General features: G+C 56.6%; 1 long non-coding RNA gene across 1 annotated transcript; it reads left to right on the forward strand.

The window, feature by feature from the left end:
• Nucleotides 1–234: 234 nt before the first annotated feature.
• LOC127490556 (uncharacterized) lies at nucleotides 235–7,145 on the forward strand. Its single transcript, XR_007918565.2, has 3 exons — nucleotides 235–434; nucleotides 5,571–5,695; nucleotides 6,233–7,145. It is a non-coding gene; the product is annotated as an uncharacterized lncRNA (long non-coding RNA).
• The last annotated feature ends 3,681 nt before the right edge of the window (nucleotides 7,146–10,826 follow it).

Consider the following 10,826-nt stretch of genomic DNA (forward strand, 5'->3'; position numbering starts at 1 on the left):
CGTGTCAGGAAGGCATCTCAATGACGCACCTTAAAATAAACACAAAAGACATGGATAGGGTCCCCGCAGCAAAGCAACAGCCTGCAAGCATCAGAGAGGGTGCTGAGGAGGGGCCACGGGGAGCCCGGGTTCTTGACATCACCGCGGAGTCGCCGACCAGCCCCAGGCAGCTCCCATTCACCTCTTCAACTTCCTCTGCTGAGCTATAAATAGGCTCCTACATGTCAGGCCACTGTGAGTCAGGTTTGCTGCGCCTCGCAGCCCAGTGCGGTCCTATGTGACGCCTGCCTACCTGCCCGCCCCCGAGCTGCCCCCTTCTTCCCGTCTCACTGCCGTGCTCCTGAGCCACCTTTCTCTTGGCCACCCAGCACATGCCCGCTAGTGAAAGATTTCTCCATGGCTTTCAAGGCTGCCCTCTGGAATTGCACCACAAGGTAAGCTCCACACAGCCAAGGAGATGGTCATGTTCCAAGGTCTCTCGAGGGCCTAACGCAACACTTGGCGGTCAATATTTGTCAAAGAAATGAATGCAGATTTGACCCCATCCCTCCTGTTTCCAAGGAGAAAATCCAGACTACTCAGATGGGTCCTGCCCCGGACCCCGCCGGGCCCTCCCCCTGCTCCCGCCTCCTGCTTGTGCTGGATCCTGTATCTGTCTCCTCGGCTGAGCATCTGCATGCGTTCCTGTCCTGGGGGCATTATGGACCACCCACTCATGCCCGGCCCTGTTTTAGTAGAAGAGTTCCAATCAGCGAACTGGACAGATGAGTCTCTGCTCCCACAGAGCTCAGTGGCAGGATGGACAGGCCGGGGCCCAGCAGTTACATGCGGTCGGTCTTAATAAAAGGGAATCATTAGAGCCCCCTGTATTCTGGTAGCAAACTCCTGTGCCTCTGGTAAGGCCCAGTTTCCATGTCACCTCCTCCAGCAAGCCTTCTGCAAACCTGGAGACTGGGACAGATGCTCGTGATGCTCCCACAATCCCTTGCGACAGATTTGGCCCACTCTATTGTTTTTGTCCAGTTCTTTGTGTGTCTCCTCACCCAGCCTGAGAACCTGGCTCAGAGACGCCTGTCCCCCTAAGACTGAGTACGAGGTGAGACATGCAAGTTTGTATTGAGTTCAGAGACTCACCTGCTCCTTCCTTGGCCTGCTCCCGACTTGCTCAAGTTTCAGGCACCCCAGTCTCTCACTTTCACACTCGGCTCAGGCATTTCTTCATCTTCCTCTAAGTTAACTTTCCTCCCAGAAGGGAAGCCCTGGGCTGAGGAAGTGCCAGCTTCCCCCAGGCTGGCGAGCAGAGCATAGACAAAAGAGCAGCAAAAGCGACCCAAACTACTAGCCACTGCGTGCCCGTCTTCATTCTCCATTATGCCTCAGACTACCCCCCCCCCCACTCTCCATCTCCTTTGCTCAGCCATACCCGCTTCCCAGGACTCGCCTGACTTCTCACACCCCTGTGCCTCTACATGTGCACCTACTGCACCCCTCTGCAAGAGACGCTGCCCTCCCCACTCCACCTCTTCTCCATGAGAGCCACCACACCCTGAGAACTCCGGGCCCTTTCTTCCATTCCCAGTATGTGGTGTACGACTTCTCCCATGCCCCACCAAGTGGAACGGATGGCTCCCTCGGTGCTCCTCCAAGCTGTCTATGCCCTGTGGCCTGATCCTGTGGCTGTCTCGTGGCTGGCCCATGGCCTACTGGCTGTCCAGCCCCTGGATCAAGGACAAGTCTGAGTCCACTCTGTGTTTATTCTTCCAGAGCTTAGCCCCGAACTTGGCATACTTGGAAGCTGAATACACAACTGTGGCTTGGAGGGGGTGAGGTCTTAGACAAGGGGCCCATGCGTGGCTGTCTTTTCTGGTACTGGCACCTGCACTTGCCTCTGGGGAATCATCTTCCCCCATTCCCACTCATCTGGTTCGGATGGGACTGATCAAGAGGCAGGACAGAGCCTGTGGCCCAAGACCACCCCATCAGATGGCACATCCCTGGACCACAGGGACTGCTCATTGAAGGGCATGGGAGCCAAGCCTGGCCTAGGAGATGCTGGTGGCCAAGCTAAGGCTGGGTATGGAGATGGAGGTCAGGGGGGAAGAAGCTGAGGGCAGAAGGAAAATGATGGGCCAAAGTTCATGCCCCTAAAATGTGTCCATGAATTTCACGCTATTTGGTGGAATGTGGACACGCATGGGTCCAAAGTGTCTCTGCCTCAGAACTCTGCTCTTGCTGTGGGAGGAACACGATGAGGCATTGCTGGTGGCCGTTCCTAGAGTTAAATATAGCAGGGTGAGGCACCGGGCTGCGGGCAAAGAGCACGCACTTTGGAGTCAGACAGTCTGAGTTTGAATCCTAGCTGGGGGGCCTTGCCTCCTTGACACCTGCAGTCAGGACGTCACTCAGAGTGACTATCGCCTTTCCCATGACACACACGGCAGCTGAATGTTAGCTCTACTGTTAGCCTCTTGCCATTATAAATCCGTGTCCTGCTGGAGTGATCCAAGACAGGAGAGATCACGGTGGGTGATAAGTCTCAAATTCGGTGCAAAGAATGAGGGCACAGGTAAAGTAGTGTAAGTTCAGGTATCATCCAGGTAGTGCTGGCTGGACAGCTCTTGTTTGCTAATGACAGAGACCCAGCTTTAAAGCATGCTTAAGTAAAGAAAATGCTAGCTCATGCCGCTGACAAGTTCAGGGGCGCACGACTTGAAGACTGGGTCTCTGCCTTACCCCTACTGTCGGTCTCGATTTCCTGTGGGATGGCCGCATTCTCAGGACTTCACTGTACACATGGGAGCCCCCTCTGCTCCACAGTTAGCAACCCCTCAGGGAAGAGGCAGGCCCTCTTTCCCAACACTTCTGCCAAAGGTCTTGGAACTGAGTCTAGCCTATCAGGTTTCTAGCTTGTTCCCATCCTGGAGCCAATCACAGACAGGAGAGAATGTCTGATTGGCTGAGCCTGGGCCGCTTGATCATTCTTGATGCTGGGGGGTGGGGCACTCCACCTTCACCTGAATGGGCTAAGGGTAGGGATGGGGACCTCCAAGTAAACGGAGGTGCTGTCATTCAAAGAAAGTGCTGTACGCTGGGCAAATCAGAACAATAGGGGTGCCTCATGGAGGCGGATGAGGAATGCCAGCAAGTTAACAGAGTCAGCATTAACCAGGCAGTTGGGAGCTCATGGCCCTGACTTTGTCCCCAGCAGGCCTCCCTGGTATGACTCAGCAGTGAGGCTGCGACATAGGAGGGTTTTGCAACCCACCTCTCCCCTCTACCCCAGTGCTGCCTGCTGGTGCCCCGGCTCCCGTCTGGAACCGTCCTTGGCCTGGGCCTCTGCCAGGCCCCAGGCTAGGCTCCCTGCTCCTCACTATGCTCTCCCGGTTCCTTCTTCCTCCTTGCCCCGGGGCAAGGTCTGCCAATTACTGAAAGGAAGACTCAATGCTAACTTGAACTTTGGTAGGTCACCCTGGAGCAAGTGCCGCTGTGGCTCCCCTGTCCCCACCCAAGCAGGGGAAGGATCAGGACAGCTGGGCAGACACCCAGTCCCAGGGGCAGGGCCTGGGGTCCTGGCAGAAACCCCCAGAGACCCTGGTCCAGTGCTTCTCAACAGCCCCATGACCTCCTTGGGCTTATAAATAACCAGTTAGGTCATGCTTAGAGGATAGCCTTCAAGAGAGGCGACCTTGGCTGGCACTGTGGCACTGTGCAGTAGTGGATTAAGCTGCCACCTGTGATGCCGGCATCCCATATGGGAGCGAGTTTTGAGTCCCAGCTGCTCCACTTCTGATCCAGCTCCCTGTTAATGCACCTGAGAAAGCAGTGGAGGATGGCCCCAGTACTTGAGCCTCTGCACTCAGTGGGAGACCCAGAAGAAGCTGCTGGATCCTGGCTTCAGCCTGGCTCAGCCCTGGCTGTTGTAGGCATTTGGAAGATCTCTCTCTCTCCCTCTTCCTTTCTATAATCAGCTGCACCTAGGACAGAGAGGTGGGTCAAGTTCAATTCCCCAGCCCAAGCTGCTCTCAATTACTCCAGGAGACCGACAGGCAGCAGTTGGTCCACGGCCTACAGAGTGCTTGTATGGGAAGAAGCTCAGTGGCCCTGTTGGGAGAAAAAGGGGTCACAGAGAAAGCAGAGATGCTACAGCCTAGGGCGAGTGGGAGGGAGGAGGGGAGCCAGGGACTGAGCTGACTCCAGAGTGAGAAAGAGCTGGCTGAGTGAGGAGTGTGGCGGTTGCGTGGGGAGCTATAAGTGGGGCCCTGACCTGGGGAGGGGGAAAGGGAAGGGATGAGCTGATTGGCAGACGGGCCCAGCATCTCTGAGGTCCAGATGGAGGAGGGGTGAGGTCTGATAGCGCCCTCTCGCTCAGATTGTTTCCATGGAAACAATCCAACAGATGCCCATGGAGAGTGAGGGTCTCCCTTTCACAGGACATCATCTTAACAAAGGCTTGGGGCTTCCTGGGAGAGATAGTGCGAAGCCTGGCTTCTTGGGGAACCGCATCCCAATATTTCCGGCATCGTCCCGCCCCACTGCTGCTAAACCAACCTCCTTCCTGAGAAGTCAACAGTGGAGGTTGGAACTATAGCAGCCAGCTGGAGAAGCACGTAGCTCCTGCACACCCAGGCTGGTGGAGTAAAGCCGTCAGGTGGGTGCCCGGCAGGTGCAGAAAGGACCACCCAAGAGAGCCAGCAACGTCTCTGCCCATGTCCTTAGGCTGTTTCCAAACCCAGCTCAGCATCTGGGGTCAGAACCCTTGGATCATATATTCCTGACCTGTGGGGCTTTGGCCAGACTCCTGTAGGTCTGTACCTCCTCAGCTGAAAAAGTGATTGGGGGGGGGGTCATCTCCAGATCCAAGTTGTGAAACCCCAGCGCTCATTCTGTCCTCCCAAGCCCCTTCTCTCTGAAGTCTCCGGGGGTCTCCGCTCATCCCCCCAGGCTCCACTGCAGGGGGTCTCAGGCAGTAGCGTCTCCTGGGCAGGGTCAGGGCATGTTTTCAAGTATTTTACGTTTTAAAACACACTAACATACTGTTGGTTGAGATAGGATTTATTTATTATTATTATTATTATTTGACAGGCAGAGTTAGCCAGTGAGAGAGAGAGAGACAGAGAGAAAGGTCTTCCTTCCGTTGGTTCACCCCCCTAAATGGCCGCTACGGCCGGCACACCACGCTGATCTGAAGCCAGGAACCAGGTGCTTCCTCCTGGTCTCCCATGGGGTGCAGGGCCCAAGCACTTGGGCCATCCTCCACTGCCTTCCCGGGCCACAGCAGAGAGCTGGACTGGAAGAGGAGCAACCGGGACAGAATCCGGTGCCCCAACCGGAACTAGAACCCGGGGTGTAGGTGCCACAGGCGGAGGATTAGCCTAGTGAGCTGGGGCGCCAGCCTGGATTTATTTGTTTCTGAAAGGCAGTTACAGAGTGTGTGGTGGGGGGGATCTTCCATTCACTGGTTCACTCCTCAAAAGGTTGCAACAACTGGTGCTGAACCAGGAACTCCATCCGGGTCTCCCACCGAGGTGATGGGACCCGAGCACTTGGGCCATTTTTCATTGCTTTCCTAGGCGCATTAGCAGGAGGCTGGATCAGAAGTGGAGCCACCAGGATGTGAATTCCTGCTCCGATATGGGATGCTGGTGTCACGGGCAGCGACGTTACCTGCTGCACTGCAGTGCAGGCCCCAGAGGAAGTAAGTCCCATCTCCTAGTGTGACGTCAGAGCTGCTGAGTGACCCGAAGTGTCAGAGGAGCACTGTGAGACTCACAGTGATGGCGCGTGGCGGCTCCTTCCCCATTCTCCACATTCCCTTGCCCTGTGAGGGGCTCCCGGCAGATGTGTGGGCTCCCAGACCACACATCCTAACTCTACTCCAAACAGCAGTCCCTGTGGCTAGCCCTGGGGTCCAGGGGTGCACTCACCAGCCCTGTTGTCCATACTAGGGGGCATGTGACAGGGGAGAGGGTTCCAAAGGCCTCGGAAGTGGCACTGGCCACTGAGACCATGCAGCTGGGGCCTGGGGACCTGGTCTGTACCCTGGAGGGAGGTGTGTGGGTCCGGATGGACACACCCCATGCTCCCCGAGACTCCTCATTCCTGGCACAGGGCAGAGTCCGAGCAGAGGCCTTGGCAAGGCAGCGCGCAGGCCCAGAGCCCTTCTGGCCCAGCTCAGAGGGTGCTGGACAGGGAGTCAGGCCAAACACTCAGCTCTTGGTTTTGCTGTTTCCAGCTGAGACCGGAAGTGACGCCTCCAGCCCACGCTCTTGGCCTACAGTCCATCCATTTAGTGTCCAGGCTTTCTTCTGACCCAGCCCAGGGTCTCAGTGCTGGCCCCGCCCTTCCTAAGGCCAGAGGGTCTTCAGCCTCCCTGGGCCCTCCTGTCTCGTGCCAACACCACCAGGGCCTCGGCCGTCTGCAGAATCCAGTGCTTGGACTTCTCCAAGCAGCACATCGGGAACCGAAAGGCAAACAAGCACAGAGCTTTCCTGTCTCTCCTCTGTGATCCGGGATCGCTGAAGCACGCAAATCCCAACCAGGTGGCGCCGAGAGAACAGAGGCCCCTAAGCCAGTGTAAGAAGAAGGTGGGAAGAGCCCAAGACTCCTTGCAGGGTCAGGGACAGCCCAGTGAGGACAGGTGAGGCTGGAGGAGGAGGCAGGAGGGCAGGGAAAGGGAAGCACTTGGACTATTTAGGGAGTGAGCCTTGTGGGTGGGGTGGGAGCCGATGGGGGAGGAACCCAGGCAGACTGAAGGGCAGGCACGAAGGCCTGGAACTGTCACACTGCAGTCAGAGCAACAGCTGATGGCGAGGCCTTGCGTTTTCCAGAGCAGCTCGAAGAGGATTCCGAACGCTGTCCCCACCAGGAGATGCCAGAGGGACACAGCGATGGGTCTGCTCGCTGCCCTGCTCTGTTCCTTATCTTATGTATACCAGTATCGACCCATCACACGGTACCCCCACGAACAGGTGCACCTACTGTGTCAGTAAAGGATTACAATTGAATAAGAAAACAGAAATGGACAAAGGAAGTCATCTCCTCCTGGCGGGGGTGGGAGAACAATGAGAATGAGATGCATGTGTCAGGGATTTCAAAATGTTTGCTTTGTGCAATAATGGAGTTAAAAGATGGTTTCTTTTGGGACCCACACTGTGGCGCAGCAAGTTGAACTGCTTCTTGCGATGCAAGGTGTTAGTTTGAATCCTTGCTGCTCTGTGCTTCCTATCCAGCTTCCTGCTAAGGCACGTGGGTCAGCAGCAGAAAATAGCCTGAGTGCTTGGCCCCTGCCACCCGTGTGAGACCCGGATGGAGTTCCTGGGTCCTGGCTTCAACTTGCCCCAGTCTTGGCTGTTGTAGCCATTTGGGGAGTGAGCCAGCAGATGGAAGATCTTTCTCTCTCTCTCTTAAAGATGTATTTATTTATTTGAAAGTCGGAGTTACACAGAGAGAGAAAGAGAGGCACAGAGAGAGAGAGAGAGAGAGAGAGAGAGAGGTCTTCTGTCTGCTGGTTCACCCCCCAATTGGCTGCAATGGCCGGAGCTGCGTGGCTGGAGCTGCGCTGATCCGAAGCCAGGAACCAGGAGCTTCTTCTGGGTCTCCCATGTGGGTGCAGGGCCCCAAGAACTTGGGTCATCTTCTGCTTTCCCAGGCCATAGCAGAGAGCTGGATCAGAAGTGGTGCAGCCGGGACTCGAATGGGCACCCATATGAGATGCCAGCACTGCAGGCAGCGACTTTACCTGCTACACCACAGCACCAGCCCCGATCTCTCTGTTTCTCCCTGTTTCTGTGTCACAAGCTTTGTGAAGTACCTTTGTCCATGTTCACTGTCAATTTTTCCCCTCGTTCTGCTACACAAGGGTAAGAACTTGCCACAGCTCAGCTCCGGCTGTCTACTTTGATTCCATGTTATTCCTCTCTGGGGAATCTGGGCGTGGTGAGAGGGAGACATCCTTCTCATAACAGCTGGTACTCACAAGGCCAGGATTTGAACCCAGCCCCAGCCCCAGCAGATGCCAGGGCCTTTGCCCTCATCCACCAGACCTCCTGGGCTGCTGACGCCACGCCTCCTGACCCCAGTGCCAGGGCTCCAGGAGCACTGCTTTGGGGAATGGCGTTGCCATCAGGTTGAACCTGATTTTCCTTCCTTCTTCCTTCCCCACATTGCAGGCCCAGGAGACCCGGGGAAGGGTAGCCAGTGGGTGGGCGGGAGGAGCCGCAGATTTGCTGTTGGCTGGAGGTCGCTAGGCAGCAGCTCCCTGGCGCCAGGCCTGCTGGGGCCTTTCTGCTGGCATGCGGCCTGCTCGGGAAACCCGGCTCTGCTGGCCAGGCATGGCTTCTGAGCTGCTCGCCCCAGCGAGCACGTGACAGCCACCTGCCCCGGCCTGGCACCTGTGCAGGTGACCTCACAGAATCAAATCCTCTCAGCTGTTCGGAGAGCAGGCAAGAGCTGCGTTCATTCACTCCGTCCTTCCAGCGTTTGCTAAGCACCGTCTCATTGCAGAGAGCATTGCCCGTGGTTTGGTGATGTTCCAGGGCTGGGTCTTCCTAGTTGGAAAGGTATTAAATCAGCACCTGCTATCAGGGTGCCTCTCGGGAGTAGATGGAGGGGTTTGTTCAGACTCGGGGCGAGCTGGGGAGGTGTTGGGAGGGGAGAGTTGTGCTGGGCCTGGCAAGTGTGGGGTGTGGGAAACACATTCGGGCAGAGGGGGTGGCCTGGGCAAAGGCTGGGCAGCCAGACAAAGAAAGGTGTGTCTGGGAACTGAGAGCTGACCGTTTGGATTGGTTTGTCTTGGAGGCCACTGGAGAGATGGGTGGCGAAGCAGAGAGGAGGCTGGGAAAGCAGGCTGCCCCCCGGCGACCTTGGAACAGTCACCTGCCTCCCTGACCCTTCATTTGCCATCCTGCAAATCAGCTTCAAGGGTCCTCGTCTTGCCTCCCTGACTGGGACGTCGCCAAGGCCGAGGGACCACAGACGTTCTGCTAGACAGAGTCGCTCACTTCCTTTTGCTTTGGGGTCTCTCCTGTAGGATCCCACAGCCCTGGGTGCAACCTCTGTCCTGGTGGGTGTTTGGGACCCCCGACCTCCCCCCATACACGCACATGGGTGTCAATGATCTCTTCAGGGCTGGCCTGCAGCCACCCCCCGCCACCCCGCCTCAGGGCCCTAGGGCCAGGTGCTACACTGGAAGTCAGGGTTTGTCCTGTTCATTTGCATCCCAAGGCCAGCCAGCACCTGGCCAGGTGGGAGCAAGAGCTGTGGAGTCAGTGGAAGCCTAGTCCATTCTCCAGCCCAATGTGCGTTGCCCGTGACCCCCGGCAAACCACTCAGACCTCTGGGCCTCGGTCTCCTCGTGGGTGAGAGTGACAGCAGCGTCCTTGTGAGCTGTAAGGAGTGACAGTTGACCGTGGAGCTTGCTTCCAGCCTGACCATTCCCATAAGCCCCTGGAACGGGCTGTTGTTAGGCATGCAACCAGGGCCTGCACCGCCTTCCCCTGGGAAATCCTGGCGGGGGGTGGGGGGGTGGGGTGGGGGGGTGCGGCAGGAAGCCTCCTGCTGGTCCTACCGAGAGCAGGAGGGGCCCCAGCTAACAGCTACCTCCTAAGTGCCCAGCGCCACTTGTGTGCTTTGTTGTTGCAAAAATGTATAAGGCAAGGTTTCTAACCTCCAAAGAGAACTTGTAAGAGGATTAAAATCTGTAGGCACAGTGGAGTTGTGTAGCCCATGCAGGGGGCAGCAAGCAGTCTCCTAAGCCCAGCAGGAGGGAGTGGGCCTGGGGGAGGGGCAGGGGGAGACCTCCCAGAGGAGCTCCGTGGGGCTCAGATGGGCAGGGAGGAGGGGGAAGGGCATCCCAGGTCAAGGGGACTGCCTGAGCAAAGGTACAGAGGGAGGAATTCATGTGGCCACCAGACCTGCTTAGCTGGAAGGGGAGGGTGGGACCTGCTTGTGCAGGTGGCTGGGGCTGGGTGGCAGATGGCCAGGGGGCCGAGCACTTCCTGCAGCTGGGATTCCAGGATGTGGGCCGGGTGAGGCTGTGACACCACTGAACTCCCAGGCTCTGAGGGACAGCCTGGAAGGCGGGGAGGAGGAGGGTCAGTGACAGGCACCCATCTGTGCCCCACAGGCCTCCTGCCCCTTGGAATAGCTCACAAGGTGGCCTCCAATTCACTTCGTTATGTCGCCGTGTGTCTCAGAGCCTCAATTTCTCAACATGTGAAATTCAAGTGACTGGACAGCATGACATCCACCGGAACCTCTGTGATTCTAGAATCCTCTTATTGTTGGCTCCAGACACAATGGTCACCACACACACCCTTGTCCCAGCTGCTTGGCCACCACCCTCTGCATCGGCTACACGATGGACCTGTCCAGCCACGTTTGTTTCATGTGACCCGTCTCCTCTGGCCCACTGATTCTGGAAGGCTCTTGACCTTGGAGCAACATATTCCGTAGCCAGTCAGATGAATCCTTCGGGGAATTTAAACCAAGAGATCAGGACCCTGGAGAAATCAAAAGGTGTAAGAAATGGCCATGATATTGGTGACCACCTCTTCTCATTCTCACTCACGTTGACCCCAGAAAGTCTACTCTATCAGGAGCTCCATTCTCCAGGTGCAGAAGCTGAGTTTCAAGGAAAGGCTCTGTTTGTCAGGTTACAGCTTGCAGCTGGCTGTGATGCATACCAATTCTCCAAGAAAAAAGAAATGGAACCAAAGTCAAAGTATTTTTCAGGACATATACACTGAGCATCCTTGTAAGATCCCTGGAGAAGAAGCAGTCTTGTGCTGTTCATGTTAAGTACCATCCACGGGGGGCTGGCGCCGTGG

The sequence above is a fragment of the Oryctolagus cuniculus genome, chromosome 6 (assembly GCF_964237555.1).
Source record: "Oryctolagus cuniculus chromosome 6, mOryCun1.1, whole genome shotgun sequence".
NCBI classification, from domain to species: domain Eukaryota; kingdom Metazoa; phylum Chordata; class Mammalia; order Lagomorpha; family Leporidae; genus Oryctolagus; species Oryctolagus cuniculus.